General features: G+C 47.0%; 1 pseudogene; it reads left to right on the forward strand.

Moving 5' to 3' along the window:
• LOC115083663 overlaps window positions 1-19996 on the forward strand; it is a 167374-nt pseudogene extending 147378 nt beyond the window's left edge.
• The last annotated feature ends 1894 nt before the right edge of the window (window positions 19997-21890 follow it).

The raw sequence follows: 21890 nt of genomic DNA on the forward strand, positions 1-21890 counted from the left end.
AGAGGATCTTGCAGCGCTGGGGCAGAGAGTAGATGAAGTCAATGTTAGGCCCGAGAGCCACGCAGCAGCGCTGAAAACTAAATCTGCAGCAGGGACATCTAGAAGCTGAATTCACCACACTACAGGACAAGATTGAAGATCTTGAAAACCGCACACGGAGGTGCAATATGCGAATAAGGGGAGTACCTGAATCTCCTGCATACTCCAACTTCTCAGAGGTGGCTGAGAAAATCTGCAACTTTATACAACTGGGAGGAAACTTACCTAATGGAGAGGAGGCTGAACAAACCACTTGCATAAAGCTGGAGAGAGCACATAGAGCTCTAGGACCTAGATCAGACGCTAAACCGCGAGACATCGTGATCTGCTTCCACAGCTATGCCCAAAAGTCCTCAGTAATGGACGCTGCTAAAAAGCAAAATACCTGACTGTGGGAGGGCAACTCCATTGCCATTTTTCAAGACTTGGCTTCCTCCACGCTTAGGAGGAGATTTGAAATGAGAGCGGCAATCTCCTTTAAGCGAAATGAAAACATAAGGTATAAATAGACTTTTCCATTTGTATTACAGTTTGTGGTGAAAGGTACGACATACAGAGTCAAGACGCTGAGCGCAGCAGTGGAGGCTCTAGAAAAGGCCGACTAGAGCCTCAGTACAGTAGCCACCGGGCCCTCATCATAACCACAGAGAATTGTGGATCAACCGAGATGGCACAGAGTTGGCAATGGCGGCAGGAGACTTAGGAGGCGTTCGGAAGATTCGAGAGCGGCCCTCTCAAACCAAGGATGAAAGGATGAGGACCCAGTTGATTTATAGCCCGCCAGGCTTCTATTATGGCTGTCCTGTCCATCTATGGGGCTTTGGATCCAATACATATATTTTTTTAATTTATAGTTTTATTAAGTTGAAAGATATACAAAACACCGCTAGGTCATGAAACAGAGTCTTTCAACATTTTCAACAGGGTTAGTTACTCCACGCCATGAGCTCACCAGTGCCAAGAAAGCTAATTCGTAACTCAGTGTAAACAACTGATAAGGATTCAGTGTAACAAAATAGTCCTCCATCAAATGAATAAGCAACATTCCATGGTATGAGATGTCTAAGAAACAACTGTTTTTTCCCAGTCCATGTCTCCTTGAATAGTGCTGTTGAGTTGTGTAATTCCGCAGTAATCGCTGCCATCTTACAGAAGTAATGGACTTTTTGCTGAATGAGCTTGAGAGAAGGAGTGTTTGCCTGTTTCCAGTGACTCGCTATAACCAACCGTGTGGCAATAAAAACTTGTTGACACATTGAGCTTGTGGCTTAGTCATTTCCTTATGGGAAAGATGAATTAACATGAAACCAGTGTCTAACAGGTTATGCATTTTCAGAATGTTTTCCAACCGTTGTGCAATTTGTGTCCACAAAAAGTGTACTGGGGGCAGGACCACCCCATATGGAGAGAGGTTCCAGGCAACCCACAATGGCGCCAGCAGGAATCACTAAGAGTTGGGGAGTTATATACCACTGGGTGATCATTTTATAACATTTCTCCTGCAGCGTGGCAGACACAGAACACTTCCTTGCCGCTAGATACAACTGTGTCCAGTCCTCAGCTGAGATGACAGGACCCAGGTCCCTCTCCCAGACCTGAGTATGAGAGAATGGTTGGGTTTCAACCCCCATCAATAGTACATCCAATTTGGAAACTATCCCCCGTTTCTTATCAATATCATCACAGCAATGTTCAAATAATGTTTTTCCCTTAGTCAGGGAAGAGAACACAGGAGTGGTATGCATGAAATGATATATCTGATAGCCTGCTAAGAAATTCCTAGAGGGCAGCTTATAAGCACATTGGAGCTGGGGCCAGGTCATCACACAGCCATCCCCTAAAAAATGCTCTAACTTCATAAGACCCCTTTCGTGCCATCCCTGAAATGTCAAATTATGGCGCCCTGCGGGGATGTTTTCCAGGTACGACACATGAGTGGAGTAAAAATACAGGCGGTCCCCTATGATGTGTTTCTTCCATTTAACCCATAATCGTATCTAGGGAAAAAGGCAGGATACCTGTATTGACCCAAGTGGTGGTGGTTGCCATATCATGGCGGAGAGTGGCATCTGTCCTGTAATTTACTCTGCAAAGGATACCCACTGTTTCGCAGATGTTACCCTATGACTATCAGGGATGGTAATAAGTTGGGCCGCTGCGTAATACCATTCTAGGTTGGGCACTCCAAGCCCTCCCCTGTCCCTTGGCAATAAAGTAAACGGCGAGTTATCCGCGGAGGTCACTTGCCCAAATGAAATCAAATAGAATCTTTTGCCAGGAGCGTAGTATAGCTGGGCTGAGTTACACGGATAGAGTGATAAACAAGTATAAAAAGCTGGGTAGGATATTCATTTTCACTATGGCAATTCGCCCCATCCATGAGTAAAGTCCCCTATCCCATGCCTGAATAACCACTGGGAAACATATGTTGGGGAATAGGTGTGTTGATTGGAAATAGGAAAAAGAGCCCACTATTTGACCCCTCCGCTGAGACCATATTGTAAGTGTAGTCTTCAGTGCTCTCGGGAGGAAATCTAAAGATCCCCAGGTAGTTTTAGGTTGCCAGAATAACACCTGTAGTGGCTGGGCCCCTATCATTGCTTGTTCTAAGCGAACCTACTGGAGAAATTCCTTACCTGATAATTTTGATTTCCTAGCGTGTAGACAGATGCACTCAGGACCAATGGGTATAGTGTACTCCTGATAGCAGTTGGAGACGGATCAGATTTCAATCTGACGTCAGCCCCTAGTACATATACCCCTGCAGGAAGTGCAGCTCTTCAGTATTCTCCTCAAAAAGCATTGTGGATATATGTGTAACTGACTGATTGATTGACTTAATTAACGTGATTAACTTGCATAACTTCATAACTTGGTTAAACGTTATAACTTGATTAACTTGAACTGGTTGATTAACTATAGCTGGAGACCGCCAGTGTACTGAACCGGGAAGCGTGGATGCCCTAGGTAAATGAAACGTGGCTTACCCTTGAATCATTTTGAAAGTCCATGCGTAACGGCAGCCAAAGGTGGGAGGCCGAGTCCATCTGTCTCCATTAAGGAAAACGAAATTATCAGGTAAGAAATTTCTCCATTTCCTAGCGTGTAGCAGATGGACTCAGGACCAATGGGATGTATAAAAGCTACTCCCGAATCGGGTGGGAGGCTGCCCGTGACCCACTTAGTACTGCCCTTGCAAATGCCGTGTCCTCCCAAGCCTGAACATCCAGACGGTAGAATCTGGAGAAGGTATGGATGGAGGACCATGTCGCCGCCCTGCAGATCTCAGCAGGTGACATCATTTTGGTTTCTGCCCAGGAAGTTGCCTGGGCTATGGTCGAATGGGCCTTGACCTGTAGAGGTGGAGGCTTTCCTGCTTCCACGTAGGCCACTTTGATAACTTCCTTGATCCAGCGGGCTACGTTTGCCTGCGAGGCCGCTTCCCCTTGTCTTTTCCCGCTGTGAAGGACGAAAAGGTGGTCCGTCTTTCGGACGGGTTCCGACATTTCCAGGTATCTGGAGAGGAGTCTGCAAATGTTGAGGTGGCGCAGACTACGGGCTTCTTCCGCGTTCCTCAAGTCATCCACCGATAGTAGCGAGATGGTCTGGTTAAGATGGAAGTGTGAGACCACTTTGGGGAGGAACGAGGGAACCGTGCGTAGCTGGATGGATCCCGGGGTGAGTCTGAGAAACGGCTCACGGCAGGACAGTACTTGTAGTTCCGAGATGCGGCGGGCAGAACAAACTGCCAGCAAAAACGCAGTCTTTAAGGTTAACAGGCGGAGGGACAGGCCTCGGAGGGGTCTGAAGGCAGTTCCCACTAGGAAATCCAGAACGAGATTCCACAGAGGTACCAGCCACTTTAGTGGTGGGCGAATGTGTTTAACTCCTTTCAGGAAGCGCGACACGTCCTGGTGAGAAGCTATGCTGTCGCCCTCGCTCTTGGAGCCGTAGCATGACAATGCGGCCACCTGTACCTTGATGGAGTTGAGGGACAGTCCCTTCTGTAGTCCGTTCTGTAAGAATTCTAGGATCATGGGAACCTTAAATGGTTGTGGCTTGATGTCGTGGTCTTCGCACCAGGTTTCAAATACTCTCCAAATCCTTATGTACGTTAACGATGTGGAGAACTTGCGTGCTCAGAGGAGGGTGTTGATTAGAGCCCCCGAGTATCCGCTCTTTCTCAGGCGAGCCCTCTCAATGGCCAGACCGTAAGAGAGAATTGAGCTGGGTCCTCGTGGAGGATCGGACCTTGTTGTAGCAGGTCCCTGTGAGGAGGCAGAGGTAGGGGATTCTCTGCAAGCAGTCTTCTCATGTCTGCATACCACGGTCTTCTTGGCCAATCCGGAGCCACCAGAAGAAATAGTCCCCTGTGTAGCTGTATCTTGTGAATGATTGTGCCCAATAGGGGCCAAGGCGGGAAGGCATATCCAGGGTCTCCTGTGGCCAGGTCTGTACTAACTGACAAAACAGCAAGGAAGGCTGCTTAACAAAGCCATGAGAGCAAAAATGCAGAATAAGCAGCCAAATGTCCAATCTGGATTTCTTTATTGGATAGAGACAAAAATGTGCAAATGAGCCCGACTCTGGCAGCGTTTCGCCCTCTTTCAATAGGGCTGCATCAGGGGCTAAAAACATACAATAAATATTCAATAACAAATAAATAAATTAAAAAAGCATAAAAGCATAATTCTAGGAAACATATAAAGTGGACACATATAATGGTAACATAAATGTGTGTGGTGCGAACATGAATAAAATGCAATAAATATATAAAAACTGCAATGGATGTGTAAAAAATAAATACCATAAAATACAATAATTAAATAAAGAATGCAATAACTGTGCAAAAAATATTGCCTTTTCCTACAATGAACAGGTTGTTGCGGTCTGCACCGCTTCCTCTCCCTTGTGCCTGACCAGTGCCTACCTTCGCGGCTGGAGACGCCGCGCTCCGCGACCCCAGGATCCCAAGACGCCGATGGCTCCACGTGGCGTCCGCCATTTCCTGCCTGTTTCGCCGTGGCCTCGCGTGCGCGAGTGCGCTCACTTTGTGCATCCAGCACCCGGAAGTCGAGCCCCGCCTGTGATGATGACGTCACGCACCCAGGGCGATTTAACCGGCGCCCGGACGCCGTCTCATCGCCTTGCAACGAGGTTCACTACTGCCTTGTAGTTCTGAGTTGCGCATCGTCTTCACTGAGTTCCTGTCACTGACCTTGGATTGCCTTGACTATGCTTTTCCTGCTGCCTGCCTCTGACCCTGGTTTGTTCCTGACTACGCTTTGCCTCTTGCCTGCCTCTGACCCTGGTTTGTTCCCGACTACGCTTGCCTGCCGCCTGCCCTGATCTTGGCCTGTTCCTGACTACGCTTTGCCTGCTGCCTGCCTCTGACCCTGGTTTGTTCCCTACTACGCTTGCCTGCCGCCTGCCCTGATCTTGGCCTGTTCCTGTTTGCTCAGCCTGCTGCCTGCCACTGATCTCGGCTCTTACTTTTACCATCCTCCGCCTGCCTCAGTATCCGACCTACCAAGTACCTTTGGACTTCCTTGCTCTCATCCCGGATTATCGCCATCCCTGTCACTGGACTCTCTCTATTGCCCAAGTCCCAAGGTGCCAGAACCCTACGGGCTCCTCCTGGGGGGTTCCTGGTTCCCGGGTGAACACCTCGAGCCTCTGGCTCCGCCTCCCGGCCTACCCTATTACTCGAGGTAGGCCGGCCCAAGGGTCCACTACTTCGCCTGCAGTATCAGACTGCAACACAGGTGTATGTCATCTATATAGCTGTATAGCTAATACAAAAAATAATAAATATATGAAAAATAAAACATAGTATATGGTAACATAAATAACTAAAACCACATATAAAACAAGATGCTCACCATGCTTATGTGAGTGAAGATTGCAAAGAAGGAGAAAAAAATAATAAAATAAATAAAATATAGATGGAACAGCAATGAATATATTCAGATCAAGTATGTAAACTATGGTGTGTGATTATGTGACTGTAAATAATACAAAGAAATTGTTTGCTATTACATGCACTAACTAATTTTATGTCTTCGTCATCCTCTAAGGCAGAGCTTTCCAAACTTTTCATGCTGGTGACACACTTTTTAGACAAACATAATTTCGGGACACAGTAATTCAGTCTACTAGCAAACCAGAGGTTAAAGGTTAAACGAACAAAATGTATTTTGACAATTTATGTATGTTTCCTTAAATATATACATAATAAAATGTGAAAACCTTTCATTTATATTAAAAATATATAATATTCCAAGATTAATGTTATTGTTATAATTTATGAGTAACAATAATAAAACAAAGTTATTGTGTTATTCAATTTACCTCTTTAATGAGATATATGAGCTTGATGGGATGAACACAGCTTTTGAATATTTGGTGTTAATAAGAAAGTCCAAAGGGTCTTCTGCGTAATTTTAAAAAGCTGGCCAGTTTCACACTATATAATTATTTGATTGCCTCATTCAACTAATTCTATATGGCTATGAGAGTGAAGTCTGAAATTTATAGGAAGGGACAGAATGTCAATATAAATCCTGCACCTCCAGTTCTGTAATTCTGTGCATCCACTGAAATTCCCCCAAACAATGGAGCTTGGATGTTTCTCTTACAGCTCATCATACTAAAAGATATTTTCAAATTCTGGTGTCACCTCACAGTAACAGCAGCACAAACACCTTTCACTGTCAGACACATTGGGGTGGATTTTAAGAGCCCTGCTCGCGTAAATCCGCCCGGATTTACGCGAGCAGGGCCTTGCGCGCCGGTGAGCCTATGTTCCATAGGCCTACCGGTGCGCGCAGAGCCCCGGGACTCGCGTAAGTCTCGGGGTTTTTCGAGGGGGGCGTGTCGGATCGGTGCGGCGTTTTGGGGGCGGGACGCAGCGTTTCGGGGGCGGGCCCAGGGGCGTGGTTTTGGCCCGGGGCGGTCCGGGGGCGTGGCCGCGCCCTCCAGAACCGCCCCCAGGTCCCGTCTTGGCGCGCTAGAGGCCCGCTGGCGCGCAGGGATTTACTTCTCCCTCCGGGAGGCGTAAATCCCCCGACAAAGGTAGGGGGGGGTCTAGATAGGGCCGGGGGGGTGGGTTAGATAGAGGAAGGGAGGGGAAGGTGAGGGGAGGGCGAAAGCGAGTTCCCTCCGAGGCCGCTCCGATTTCGGAGCGGCCTCGGAGGGAACGGCGGCAGGCTGTGCGGCTCGGTGCACGCCGGCTACACGAAATCGGCAGCCTTGTGCACGCCAATCCAGGATTTTAGCGGATACGCGCGGCTACGTGCGTATCTACTAAAATCCAGCGTACTTTTGTTTGCGCCTGATGCGCCAACAAAAGTACGCGAAGGCGCGCTTTTTGAAAATCTACCCCATTGTGAACTAACACAAAACCCCGCAAAAAAGACACTCAAAATTTATACTGCAATCCCATCATAACATAACAGTAATAACACCAAGGACTCAAACAACAATAACCCTACCTGTGAAAAAGCAAGGGTAAATATTATACTGGGTCCTAGAATACCAATACACCACCTACTGAGGAAACAAAACAAACCAGATTGCTATAGATCCCTATGCTAGCGAATTTCTCATCATGGTCACACACACACAGAGCAGAGACAGACCCTCACCAAATACAGAATACAAAATAAAGGAGCACAAATTAAACAAAAACTGAAATGGAAACCCCAGAAGCCAGACTCTGTGTATTAACAATGGAAAAACAGAACCACCATTCCTCATAAAACAAATAAAATCAAAAAACAAAGCATCAGTTATAATAGTAAAACCATACTAATAAAAGAATATTTTAAAACTACTGATAAATAGAATTTCTATTCATTAAAATCATATACATTTTTTACAATTTCCCAAACACCAATAAAATATTTCAAAACAGCACATATATCAAATACACCCAATAATTAAAACTAGTAAGGTTTTTAAAAAGCCCCTGCTGTCCATACGTGGGAGCTCTTGATTTCCAGTCACCCTGATATTGTCAAGGATTAGGAGGTTATCCTCTCTCTCTCACACATACTCACATTTCCATTCTCTCTCACACATACACTGTCACATACATACACATTCATGCTCTTATACCCACCATAACCTCTCGCTCTCACAGATACTGACACACTCTCAAGCTCTAAGACTCTCTCTCTCCCTCCACACATACACCCCCCACACACAAACTCTTACTCCCCTGGATTTTCTCATACACACTCTCTCTGGCTCCCTCACATACACACAAACACACACACCCAGGCAAGCTCCCAGTCATTCTCACACACTGAAACTGACCCCCAGGCAGGCTTCCATTCATTTTCACACCACTCCCTCACCATCCCCCAGGCATGCACACATTCATTCTCACACACACAGACCCCCAGGCAGGCACCAATTCATTCTCACACACACATACACCACACACAGGCCAGCACCTATTCTCACACATACAAACCCCAGGAAGACACCCATACATTCTCATACACAGACACACCCTCAGGCAGGCACACACTAAAGGCAAACCCCCTCTCTTTCTTTTGCCAGCAACCTCGGAGCCTCTCTCATTCCTCTGCTGCCACTGTCACTGATGCCACATGGCTATTGGGGAGGCGCTGATTGCTGCTATTGGCACTGAAGCCCATTATGCTACCTCCTCTGTGCGGGCCCCGTGGGTTTCCACTTCCTCCATGTTGATCTCGTACATTGTGAAATCAGCATAGAGAAAGTGCTACTCTTGCACATTACCAAAGATTACATGTGCCAATCAGTAAAAAGTAATTTATTTCTTTTTTTTTACCTTTGCTGTCTGATCTTAGTTTTCTAATTGGTTGGTCACAGGCTTTTTTGTTCCACCTCCCCTTTCTTATTTTTTTGCCAATTCCTTTCATATTGTCTTTTTTTCTATTTCTTTTCTCTCCATCTATCTTCTTCCCTCAAACATTCAGTCAAGTTCTCATTCTCACATGCTTTCTCTCTCTCACACACACACAGGCTCTCACTCATACAATCATTCATACAGTTTCTCTCTTGCACATGCTGTCTGACTCTCACACACCCAGGCTCTCTCTCACTCCCACATGCTGTCTTGCTCAAGCACAGGCTCTCACTGTCACATGCTCTCTCTCATACAATCATTCATACACACAGGCTCTCACTGTCACATGCTGTCTCTCTCACACACACACACACACAGGCTCTCTCACATGCTGTCTCTGCAAACATTCAGGTCCTCACTCCCACACACAATCTCTCAACTCACTTCATACACGCACACAATCGCTCAACTCACCTCATACACGCACTCTACGGGCCCTCAGCCTCTTACCTCTGGGCCTCCTCTTCATGGGTCGCTGCAGGATGGGCTCTACAGCGGCCCTGATCTTCTCGGGCCGATCGCGGCGACGGCAGCGGCCCTGATCTTCTCGGGCCGATCCGCGGTGGGGACCCTGCTATCGGGCCTCCTCCTCGCCCACTGCAACAATGCTGCTGCTCCTCTTCTGCACGCGGCTGACGCTCCTCCCCCTTTCTGCCCGTGCAGCTCCAGCAACATTTTTCTTCCGGGGCCGCATGGGCAGGAAGGAGGAGGAACACCTGCACGTTTCGACGTGACCTTTTTCTTCTTCGGGCCGTGGTGAGGTGAGCTCCACCACGGCCATGCTGATCTTCCTGCTGTGTGTCTCCGGCACACAGCACAGCGATATTTCACTGCTCAGCCGCCAGTGGGATGAGCTCCACCGGCGGCTGCATTGGCTCCCACTTGCCGGTGTGTCACGTGCACCGGGCTTGCGCGACACACCGGCACACTGCAGGCGACACACTAAAGTGTCCCGACACACACTTTGGAAAGCTCTGCTCTAAGGTATTTAAAATATGAATGATACCTAAAAAATAATAGAAAAAATATGGAAATAAATATGTGTTGGAGGGCAGCTTAAGGGTGAAAACCGGAGAACAAAGGAAAAATTATTGCAAAATGTATCAGTGAGTAAATAATCGGAAGAACTTGCTAATTATCAATGAATATTGATAACGAGTACCCCAACCACAATGCGATAATGTCTGTACAGATAATTAATTCAATTTAGTACTTATGCACAAACACTGCTACAGTTAGATTCCAAAACAAATGTAAAAAGGGTCACTAAATGAATTTATTAACTTGTTTGCCTGTGCCTACTACCGCACAAGGTGGCAATGTAAAACCAATAAAAAACCCATAAACAAATGAAAAATTATTACAAAGTATATCGGTAAATACAATATCGGGACAACTTACTAACTAACTAATTATCAATTAATAATGATAGCAGGCACCACAAACACCTTGAAATAATGTCTGTACAGGAAATTAATTTGGTACTTATGTATTTTATGGTATTTATTTTTTACACATCCATTGCAGTTTTTATATATTTATTGCATTTTATTCATGTTCGCACCACACACATTTATGTTACCATTATATGTGTCCACTTTATATGTTTCCTAGAATTATGCTTTTATGATTTTTTAAATTTATTTATTTGTTATTGAATGTTATTTATTGTATGTTTTTAGCCCCTGATGCAGCCCTATTGAAAGAGGGCGAAACTCTGCCAGAGTCGGGCTCATTTGCACATTTTTGTCTCTATACAATAAAGAAATCCAGATTGGACATTTGGTTGCTTATTCTGCATTTTTGCTCTCAGGTCTGTACTAAGGTATCGATTCCCTGGGACTGGGGTTCCCGCCTGTGGCTGAAGAAACTGGGTACCTGGGCGTTGGACCTGTTTTCCAGGAGGTCCATGGTTGGTGTTCCCCAACGGTTTACTATCAATTGGAATGTTGTGGTTCACAGTTTCCATTCTCCTGGATCTAGACTTTCTCTGCTGAGGTAGTCCGCTGCGACATTGTCTTTCCCGGCGATGTAGACGGCGGAGATCTCCTGGAGATTTGCTTCCACCCATGACATTAGGGGGTCTATTTCTAGGGACACCTGTTGGCTTCTGGTTCCCCCCTGTCGGTTGATGTAGGCCACTGTTGTGGCGTTGTCCGACATCACTCTGACCGCTTTGCCTCGGAGTCTGTGACCGAACCTTAGGCAGGCTCGTCTGACTGCCCGGGCTTCTAGGCGATTGATATTCCATCCCGACTGCTGGTAGTGTGCTCCCCATCCTCGTAGGCTGGCATCCATGGTGAATAGGATCCAGGTTGGGGAGGATAGTCTCGTTCCCTGGCTCAGATGGGCTTCTTGTAGCCACCATCGTAGTTGGGCCCGAACTCTGTCCAGGAGCTGAAGCCGTACGGTGTAGTTCTGGGACAGTGGATTCCATCATGATAGTAGTGAGCGTTGTAGGGGTCTCATGTGAGCCCATGCCCATGGGACTACTTCCAGTGTGGATGCCATGAGGTTGAGAACTTGTAGGTAATCCCATGCTGTGGGGCGAAGTTGGCACAGCGGGGTTCGTAACTGGGTCATCGGTTTTGATCTCCTTGACAGTGTCAGGATGACCTTGTCTTGTTTGGTGTCGAACCGGACTCCCACATATTCTAGAGATTAGGAAGGCTGCAGGCAGCCCTTGTTTGTGTTGACCACCCACCCGAGGCTCTCCAGTGGAGTTTTGACTCTGTTGCCTGGTGGCTTTCCTCTGTGATCTGTAAAGACATAGCGGAGACGTCAAAGGACTGTTTGAGGATGGATTCCAGAATTCTGTCTTGAGCATCCTTGAGTGCTGCTCCTCCCTCCACCGGGATAGTAGTGCGCTTCGAGACCGTACAGATCATGGCATCCACTTTCGGAGATGCTAGGCGATCTTTGGCGGCAGGGTCCAGTGGGTACATGGCTGCCAGAGCCCGGCCTCCTTTGAATGTGGTTTCTGGGGCCTCCCATTCCAGGTCAGTTAGTTGCTGGACGGCTTGTAATAGTGGGAAATGGCGGGAGGTCTGACGAAGTCCCTCCAAAAGTGGGTTCGTCTTAGGTTCCCCTGAGGCACTTGTGTCCGGGATGGCAAGCTCTTTTAAGCTATGTGTGACCAGGTCTGGAAGCTCGTCCTTGGTGAAGAAGTGTCTCATGGTTCGATGGGGTTCTTCCCCGGAGGGAGTTCCCCTTCCTCCAGGGGTTCTGACTCCTCATCTGAGATGTCTGTGTCCCCGAAGGTGGGGCTTCTGGGCGTTGGGATCACTTCCCTGGGCATATAGGGTCCTGGCATGTTGAGGTCCTCTGGTGGTGCCTGTGACCGTACTGTAGGAGGCCCCGGTTGCATGTGGACGAAGGTATGCAGACCTTTGAAGAATTCCACCCAGGAGATGCTCAGTCCTGCGTACCGCTCGAGAGGCTGGGGTCCGGTACCGGCTGGGGAGGGCCATGAGTTGGGTCCCCTAAGGCCTCTTCGCATTGTATACACAGGGCCATCGCCTCCTTATGCTATGCAGCTCTGTGGCATGCTGGGCAAAGGCCCTGAGTTTTGAGCTTATTTTCTGGTGGTGCCATGGCTTCTGTGCGTACAATACAGTTGTGCGCTCCGGTGTGCGATGAAGTTACGCGCGTAGGTTTGGTGCACACATGCAGAGCGATGTGCACGCATGGGTCGGAGCCAGAGAGCGATCCAAAAGCCAGTCCAGAGTCGAAGCCAGAGAGCGATCCAAAAGCCAGTCCAGGAATCAGAGCCAGAGAGCAAGCCAGTCCAGAGGTCCGAGCCAAAAGAATCCTCAGCAAAGGGAAAGCAAGAGCAGGACGAAGGCGACCAAGACCACAGCAGGCACACACCAACTCCAGGAACCTTGTTGTAAGGCACTGGAGAGCTGTAGGAGCAGGGCAGAAATACCCTGGGCGTCTGACGTCATCTCAGGCTTTTTCCCGCGCTGTCCCCTTTAAGGCTTAGCCCTCTTCGCGCGCGCGTCTGGGGGCGGGGCCAGTGAGGGAAGTCGGCAGCGTCTCTGACGCTGTGCAGGAGCCGCGGCAGGCAGCGATTTTGGCACAGAAGTGTGTGGGCTCTACTACTCGCCCGAAGCTGCCTCGAGGTAAGCGGGGGAACCGGGAGCCGACCCGGTCTTGTAACAATATGCGCCTTATGCGGGAGTGGATCCTGGGGGTAGCGACGTACCCGGATATTGAAACAGCATTGGCGGCTCCGATATCTCTCACTTATGCTATGCAGGTGGAGCCAACCAGGTTGTCACCCTTTATAGTTAAGTCAGCCAATATTAATCCAATTAGACAGGCCTGGGTGGTCCTTACCGAGCGATTGCAACTCCCCCGTATATGTGCATTCCTATTGCCGGTGGTGAATAACCCTGAATTTCTACCAGGAACTCAAACCCGCGCTTTCCGGGATTGGTAGTACCGGGGTATTACACATCTGGGTCATCTTTTTTACCTGGATGGAAGCCAGTTTTCTTGGGCTGAATTTTGTGAGTTATATGAGTTAGGGGGAGAAGCAACCTTTCCTTACCTGCAACTTACGCACTATTTGAAATCTATCCCATCCGCTTTCTTGCAATATCGTACATTACAGAAACTTGATGAGGCGCTGCAATTGTCTAGAACCAAGGCTCCTTCGGTATCTTACTACTATAGATATCTTTGTAAAGCAGGTCGAAATGATATGTTTGACACATTGGCAGCTCGATGGACGGGAGATGGGGCCTTTACAGTGACGGCATCTATGATTCGAATTTGTTACGGGGGGGTGTCCAGGATCTCGAGCAACAGCTATTACCGGGAGCTGCAATATAAATTCCTGGGGCGAGTATACATTTCCCCGCAGTGGGCATTTCAACAACATATAGCGACATCGACATATTGTTTACGATGTCCGGATATTGTGGGCAATTTGGCCCATGTCTTTTGGTCCTGCCCACCTATTTTGAGATTCTGGACGCGTATCGCTAAATATGTGTCTGGAATATTGGGGATCTCTATTCCAGGAACCCCTACTTGGCTGTTGTTTGGTTATATCCAGACCGTGCGGTTTCGAGATTCGGGCAATCGCCTTTTTATACAAAAGGCGAGTCTAGTGGGAAAAAAGGTAATATTACTGGGTTGGCGCGAGGTGGATCCACCATCCTTTTGGGTGTGGAGAAATCTCCTTTTTACAATGATGCATATGGAATCACTCGCCTCACGAGGATCCCCTCAGCATCGGGAAAACATTTTTGGAAATATGGGAACCATATATACAATCACTCCCACACCGAGCTCGGAGTCGGATCTTGAATGAGTGAATTTCATCTCTTTCTTCAATTTACCATTATCTGGTTGAGGACTGATTTTGGCAAGCTGGGATTGGCAGAGAATATGGAGGACTGGACTCTAATTTCAATAGGGATCATCTGGGGGGGGGGGGTTTGGGGAGGGGGTTGGGTGAGTACGTATATGTTTGTATTGATTTTTACATGTTCTAGTACTGGCTGGGAGAGGACGCAGAACAAACCGTCTCCCAGATGTATGTTGGTTTATTGTAAAATCAATAAAACTGTTTTTCACAAAAAAAACAAAACCTAAAATCCCCTCCTCCCGAAGCGACTCGACATTACTTTTTGTTGCTTTCTTACTTTTTGTTGCTTTCAGCTCCTTCCCTTCTCTGCCGCCCTCCGGAAGGGGGAGCCGGCGGCGAAAGCGGCTTGCAGCGTTCACCCCCCCGCGCAGGTCCTGGTTCTCCTGGCTCGGCCCTCATCAAATTGTGAAGTCAGGTGAGAGCCCACTGTTCTGTGCCCTCTCCAGTCATGGCGCGAGCGAAGCGAAGCGAAGCGTACTTTCATTGGCCTGAGCACCCGTCTATGTGCTTTCATTGGCTGGAGCGCCCAAATTGACGGGCGCTCAGGCCAATGAAAGTACGCTTCGCTTCGCTCGCGCCGTGACTGGAGAGGGCACAGAACCGTGGGCTTTCACCTGACTTCACAATTTGATGAGGGCCGAGCCAGGAGAACCGGGACCTGCGCAGGGGGGGACTGCTGCGAGCCGTTTTCGCCGCCGGCTGCCCCCTCCGGAGGGCGGCAGAGAAGGGAAGGGGCTGAAAAGCAACAAAAGGTAAGTTGGCACATGTCGAGCCGCTTCGGGAGGAGGGGATTTTCGGTTTTTAGGTTTTCATGGGTTAAAGTTGGGATCCAGTTCCTGGTGCCTGTCATTTCAAATGACATTTGAAATGACAGGTACCAGCGCACCCAGGATACTGTATAGGCGCTGTATTAAGCGCCTATACAGTAAAATGGGTTGTGCGGGCCTAACGCTTTGCCTAATGCTTCGCAGACGTGGCTTGCATTTGCAAGCAATTTAAATAGAGTATCGAGCGGTATGTGATCAGAACTGTGCGTGCGGCAAACGAGGGTGCGCCCGGCACTGCCGCACTCTTTCTAACACGGCCTAACTGTTTCGACCCGTTTGTTGAAGATTTGCCTAGCAGTGACGTTGTCTTGGTTATATCCCTTCTCCAGGCATTATTGTATGGTTGTTGGGGTTCGAGAAGTTGCATCTTTTGCCGGAGCAGCCTCCTACCTTACGAGGAAGTAGCTTTGGTACATCCCACTTGTGTGGACTGGACTGCGTGGATGAAGAGGAAGGTGAAATTACTACTTACCTGATACTTTCCTTTCCTCTCTGAGAGGCAGGCCAATCCACAATCCTACCCTGAGCTGCCTGTACTGATTTTTTCTATTTGTCCTTTCTCAGGGACATTATTGAAAGTAGAATTCGTAGGCCGATGCAGATCTTCAGGTCGTCTAAGGGCCTTGTAAATGTTTGCCTTCTTTGTCTGTTATGGCTTCTGCATTTCCTTCTTGGATGAGTCCAGTGCTTTGCTCACTGGAAGAAAAAAAAAGAAGTGAATGATTGGGAGAGGAAGTGTTTTTAACTCCGGACTTACAGTTCTAGTATTAATTAGTTGTCACAGTTGACTTTTGCAGAATACTGCCACACTGATGTCAGTACAGGGCTATATGAGGGTGACATCAGCGAGTGAGTTGGTTTCTGTCTCCATCTGCTGGTAGGCGTGCATAACCCACTTATGTGGACTGGCTTGCCTGTCCTAGAGGTAAGACAATTATCATCTGAGTAGTAATTTTACCTTCCTGTGTTTTTGAATCCTGGATGTCTGATTTCTGTGTGGGAGTAGTGGGGTGGATATACAGGACGCTGCAAAGTTGGGGAAATTGGGTGTCTCAGAGTTACAGGTCTTGTTCTACCAGAGCCCACTGTAACCCATTTATTCCTGGGTTTCTGAATCCTCTGTGAGAGCTGGAAAAGGCAATCTGGATGTACAGCAGATTATGTATTGGTCTGCCTCATTCTAGCCTGCGAGCATTGCAAACGCTCCAAACTTCCAGGGCCCGTTTAGTTATAAGAAGCTTTCCTTGGGATCATGTGACTCTGCTGCTGCGTGAATTATTTTGGTTGCTGCACTAGCAGTGGATTAAATTTTAAATTTTAACTCTTGTGTTTAGATCTCTCAAGTTTAATGGTCCATGATTATTATTATTTTAATTTGTTATTATAATGTTTAGTTTGGCAGATCTGCTATAAGCAGATTATAAATGTTATTAAATAAATAGTAGATAAGCCCAGAGTAACCAGACCTACAGGAATCCTAAAGGAGGGACCTGTATGATCTCCAAAGTTCCTGTATTGCATCAGCTTTATTTCTGTATCCTACACAGTATGGTAAAGAGAACCCACTGATTTTCTTAACTTCTCTGAATGTTTCTATAGAGACATCATAGAGAGGTTTTCAAAGGCATCACATAAAGTTTCTGCTAAGTCACAGAATTCTTTAATATGCATTCATTATGTGATCCTTCTAAACATCTCATCTCAGGTTATTGGCAGCTTTCCATGCCATTGTCACTTACACATGATTAATTCCTTCTTTTTATATCCAGCAGACAATGAGGTCATACAGAAAGAGAAGAGGGAGGAGAATCGAGAAGAACACCCTATAGTATTAGCACTTACACCAAGACAATCAGGAAATGTCTGTGAGAATCTTGCCCAGAGGACTGAGGGCGGAGACATTACCCAAAGACAGCAGGAATCAGAGAAGAAGGAGCAAGACTCTGCAGGAGAGTCACCCAATGGAGTCACTGCTTGTGAGAGAAGTGACAGGGAGCTCACAGACATCCCTGAGCACCTGAGACGAGAGAATCCCTTCCAAAGTAATAACAGTGCTCCAATGCCTTCTGACCTCCAGCAGAAAGAGGAGGAAGGGAAGAAATCCTTTCACTGTGACACCTGTGGGAAAAACTTTAATAGAAAATGTCATTTTGTATTGCACCAGAGGAGTCACCCAGGCGAGAGCCCTTTTCCATGCAAACAGAAGTTAACCCTGAAATTACACCAGAGAATCCACACTGAAGGGAGCACTTTCACTTGTATTGAATGCAAGAAAACTTTTTCTTGCAGGGAATCCTTAGTAATACACCAAAGAATGCACACAGGTAAGAGACCCTCTCATTGCCCTCAAGATGGGGAATCTTACAGTTCTGAGTTCTCTTTATTACATCACCAGAAAATGGAGACAGAAGAGAGAACATTTTCATGTTCTGAAAGTGGAGAAAACATCATTCAAAAGCAAGACCTAATAATAAACCAAGAAATACAGAGAGAATTGTTATTCATTAGTACTGATGGTGACAGAAACTTCAATCAGAAAGGAAACTTCACAAGACAAAGAAAATTCCAAGCAGGAGAGAGAGCATTTTCAAGTAATGAATGCAATAAAGGTTTATGTGAAGAGGAAGTTATTTCAGGAGACACAAAAAATCTTACTGGTGCAAGACTGTTGTCTTGTTTTCACTCTGAAAAAAGCTTCTGTGGGAAGGCAGTTGACTCAGAAGAGAAGAAAATCCCCAAAGTAGAAAGTCAATTTATATGCACTGAGTGTGATAAAAGCTTCAGTCAGAAGTGCAAACTCATAATCCACCAGAGAAACCATATCGGAGAAAACCAAGTTAACTGTACTGAATGTGGTAAAAGATTGCGTCAGAAGACATCTCTCATACTGCATCAGAGAATCCATACTGGAGAAAAAACATTTAAATGTACTGAATGTGTTAAAAACTTCGGTGACAAAAAATGTCTCAGTGGGCATCAGAAAATCCATACTGGAGAAAAACCATTTAAATGTACTGAATGTGGTAAATGCTTTAGTCGGACGTCATCTCTCATGCAGCATCAGAGAATCCATACTGGAGAAAAACCATTTAAGTGTACTGACTGTGGTACAAGCTTTGGTCGGAAGGAGCATTTCATATTACATCAGAGAGTCCATACTGGAGAAAAACCATTTAAATGTATTGAATGTGGTAAAAGCTTCTCTCAGAAGGTGCGTTTGATATTGCATCAGAGAATCCATACTGGAGAAAAACCATTTAAATGTACTGAATGTGGTAAAAGCTTCAGTGATAAGGCATATCTCAGACAGCATCAGAGAATACATACTGGAGAAAAACCATTTAAATGTACTGAATGTGGTAAAAACTGCAGTGACAAGAAATGTCTCAGACAGCATCAGAGAATCCATACTGGAGAAAAACCATTTAAATGTACTGAATGTGGTAAAAGCTTTAGTCGGAGATCATCACTCATGCAGCATCAGAGAATCCATACTGGAGAAAAACCATTTAAATGTACTGAATGTGGTAAAAGCTTTAGTCGGACATCATCACTCATGCAGCATCAGAGAATCCATACTGGAGAAAAACCATTTAAATGTACTGAATGTGGTAAAAGCTTTAGTCGGACATCATCAGTCATGCAGCATCAGAGAATCCATACTGGAGAAAAACCATTTAAATGTACTGAATGTGGTAAAAGCTTCAGTGACAAGGCACATTTGAGACGGCATCAGAAAATCCATACTGGAGAATAACCATTTAAATGTATTGAATGTGGTAAAAGCTTCTCTCAAAGTGCATTTCATATTACATCAGAGAATCCATAGGGGAGAAAAACAATTTAAGTGTACTGAATGTGGTACAAGCTTCAGTCGGAAGGAGCATTTCATATTGCATCAGAGAGTCCATACTGGAGAAAAACCATTTAAATGTACTGAATGTGGTAAAAGCTTCTTTCAGAAGGTGTGTTTGACATTGCAGCATAGAATCCATACTGGAGAAAAACCATGTATATGTACTGAATGTGGTAAAAGCTTCTGTTGGAAGGACTCTTTTAAATCGCATCAGAGAGTCCATACTGGAGAAACACCATTTAAATGTACTGAATGTGGTAAAAGCTTGTCTCGGAAGGTGTATTTGATATTGCATCAGAGAATCTATACTGGAGGAAAACCAAGTTAATGTACTGTGTCTGGTAAAAACTTCAGTAGAAAGGAAGACCTTGCAAGCCACCAGAAAAGTTGCACAGGAGTCAAATTCAGTTCACATGCTTTCATATAGTTTTGGAATAGAAGAGTGGCTTAATAAAGATATTAAAATGCCAGATGCAAGAACAATAAAACTTCTCCATTTCCATCAAGTAAGCTTTAAGAATCAGGGAAGTTGATATTCAGATGCCAGAAAGCTGGATAAGTAGGACTTATCCTTCTATCTTACTGCTGCTGAATATCCAGTTATGTTCAAAGGCTGAGAAAGTTGTGGGTGGGAAGTGGGTGGATCAGAGCGGTGCTACTTAGCTGGATAAGTTATTCAGCTAAGTAGCGATTTTGGCAACATGGGTGTATTGCATGATTTGTAGTTTATTTTTTTTACCCTGTGACAGTTTTCCCCAGAGAGCTCACTCCCTGTGTGCTGGCTTGGAGGTAGTGTTTGCCCGCTGCACTGTAGTTCAAGCAGAGGCTTTGGATGCTGCCCTGACTGAAGGTGGCTTGATCAGCAATCATATCCCCTGATGCATAGAGAGAGGAATATCGAGTAAGAAAAGGGAAGTGATAATCCCCTTATACAGGTCCTTGGTGAGGCCTCACCTGGAGTACTGTGTTCAGTTCTGGAGACCGTATCTCTGAAGAGACAAAGACAGGATGGAGGCGGTCCAGAGAAGGGCAACCAAAAAGGTGGAGGGTCTTCATTGAATGTCTTATGAGGAGAGATTGAAGAATCTAAATATGTACACCCTGGAGGAAAGGAGGAGCAGGGGTGACATGATTCAAACTTTCAGATACTTGAAAGGTTTTAATGATCCAAAGACAATGATAATGTTATAAAACCCAGCCGTGGCAAGCCGCGAACGGCGCTTACCTCATCCCTAGGAGCCGGTCGGACCGCCGGCACTAGGCAGATCCGCGGGACTTCTCAGCGGCAGCGTTCGCTGCAAATCCAAGATGGCCGCGGTCTCTCTCCCCGCGCGGCTTAGCTCCGCCCCCTGACTTCAGCTAGGGCCGCGCGGGTGGCTCTGGTCCCAGATTTAAAGGATCACTCACCGGATATGAGCTGGTTCCTTCCTGCGGTTCCCTATTGGCTGGGGACTATTTAAGCAAGGTCTGGACCTCCAGACCTTGCCTTGTCTTCTTGGCTCCTGCGTTTGTTTTGTTCTTGGTTCCTGCTTGTCTTCCCGATTGGATTCCTGGTCCGGCTGACGCTCCTTCTGGTTCCTTGATCCCTGGCTTGGCGACGTTCCTTCTCTGGTTCTCGATCCCTGGACTGGCTGCGGACTTCTCTGGCTCTCGATCCCTGGACTGGCTGCGGACTTCTCTGGCTCTCGACCCTTGGACTGGCTGCGGACTTTTCTGGCTCTCGACCCTTGGACTGGCTGCGGACCTCTCTAGCTCTTGACCCTTGGACTGGCTGTGGATCTCTCTGGCTCTCGACTTCTGGATCGGACTTTCTTCAAGAGATCCGCGGGGTTTGTTCCTTGACCTGCTGGAGGCGCCAGCATCTGGATTACACGACCAGCAGGAGGCGCCTGCGTCCAGATTTTCTTCTTTCTCCACCTGCAAACCCCGAGGATCAGCCTCGCCTACCGACGGTGGTCCCATCGGCCATCGTCGAACCAAGGGTCCACCACACTGATCATAACAATGATAAACCTTATCCTTTGCAAAACAATTAGCAGAATCAGGGGTCACGATGTAAAACTCCAGGGAGGAAGACTCAGAACCAATGTCAGGAAGTATTTCTTCACGGAGAGGGTGGTGGATGGAAGAAGTGGTGAAGACCAAAACTGTGAAGGATTTCAAAGGGGCGTGGGATAAACACTGTGGATCCATAAAGTCTAGAGGATGTGAATGAAGAGAAGAGGCATGGGGTTTTTTTGGACTTGGTGGGTGGGATTTGAGCCCAGCTGTTCCTGTGATTGGCTGCTGCTGCCTATGAGGCCTGTCCATGTCAGAGAAACACGTGGGCAGGCACTGATGGCAAGCAACAGCATTGAGGAAGATTTTATGCAGCCGGGCAGGCTTGAAGGCTGAAGGGAGGGAAGCTCTCAACTGGCAGCAACACAAAGAAGAAGGACCTGGAGGGGGAGGAAGGAGTGTGCTGGCAGGGGGAAGGAGAGAATAAGGGTGTGGGAGCCAGACATGTGCTGGGGGGGAGGAGAATGAGTGGTGGGGATCAGTGGGAGGGGCTGTTTTTATTTTCCCCTTTGAAGGAGCTGCAGAGCTCAGTGGCTGAGACAGGAGTGGGGGGTGCACCCCTCAGCCATACAACTGGCCTGCATGGGAGGGTGGCGGGATAGAAGCCATTACAGAAGAAGGACGTGTGAGTTTGAAGATTTTACTTCTGGCACATTCTGGGGCTGAGCGCACTGAATAACCCGCAGTTGGACGCGAGTTAAATAGGCACTAATCCATGCAAATGCAATTATCGCCGTCGGTGTTCATAACTGGCAGAACGCCGGTAACCCTAGCTCCTCCTTGCTAACGCAACCCCCTAATTACAATATAGCATGGAACCTCCCTTGCAGG

This window comes from Rhinatrema bivittatum, chromosome 2 (genome assembly GCF_901001135.1).
Source record: "Rhinatrema bivittatum chromosome 2, aRhiBiv1.1, whole genome shotgun sequence".
Taxonomy (NCBI): domain Eukaryota; kingdom Metazoa; phylum Chordata; class Amphibia; order Gymnophiona; family Rhinatrematidae; genus Rhinatrema; species Rhinatrema bivittatum.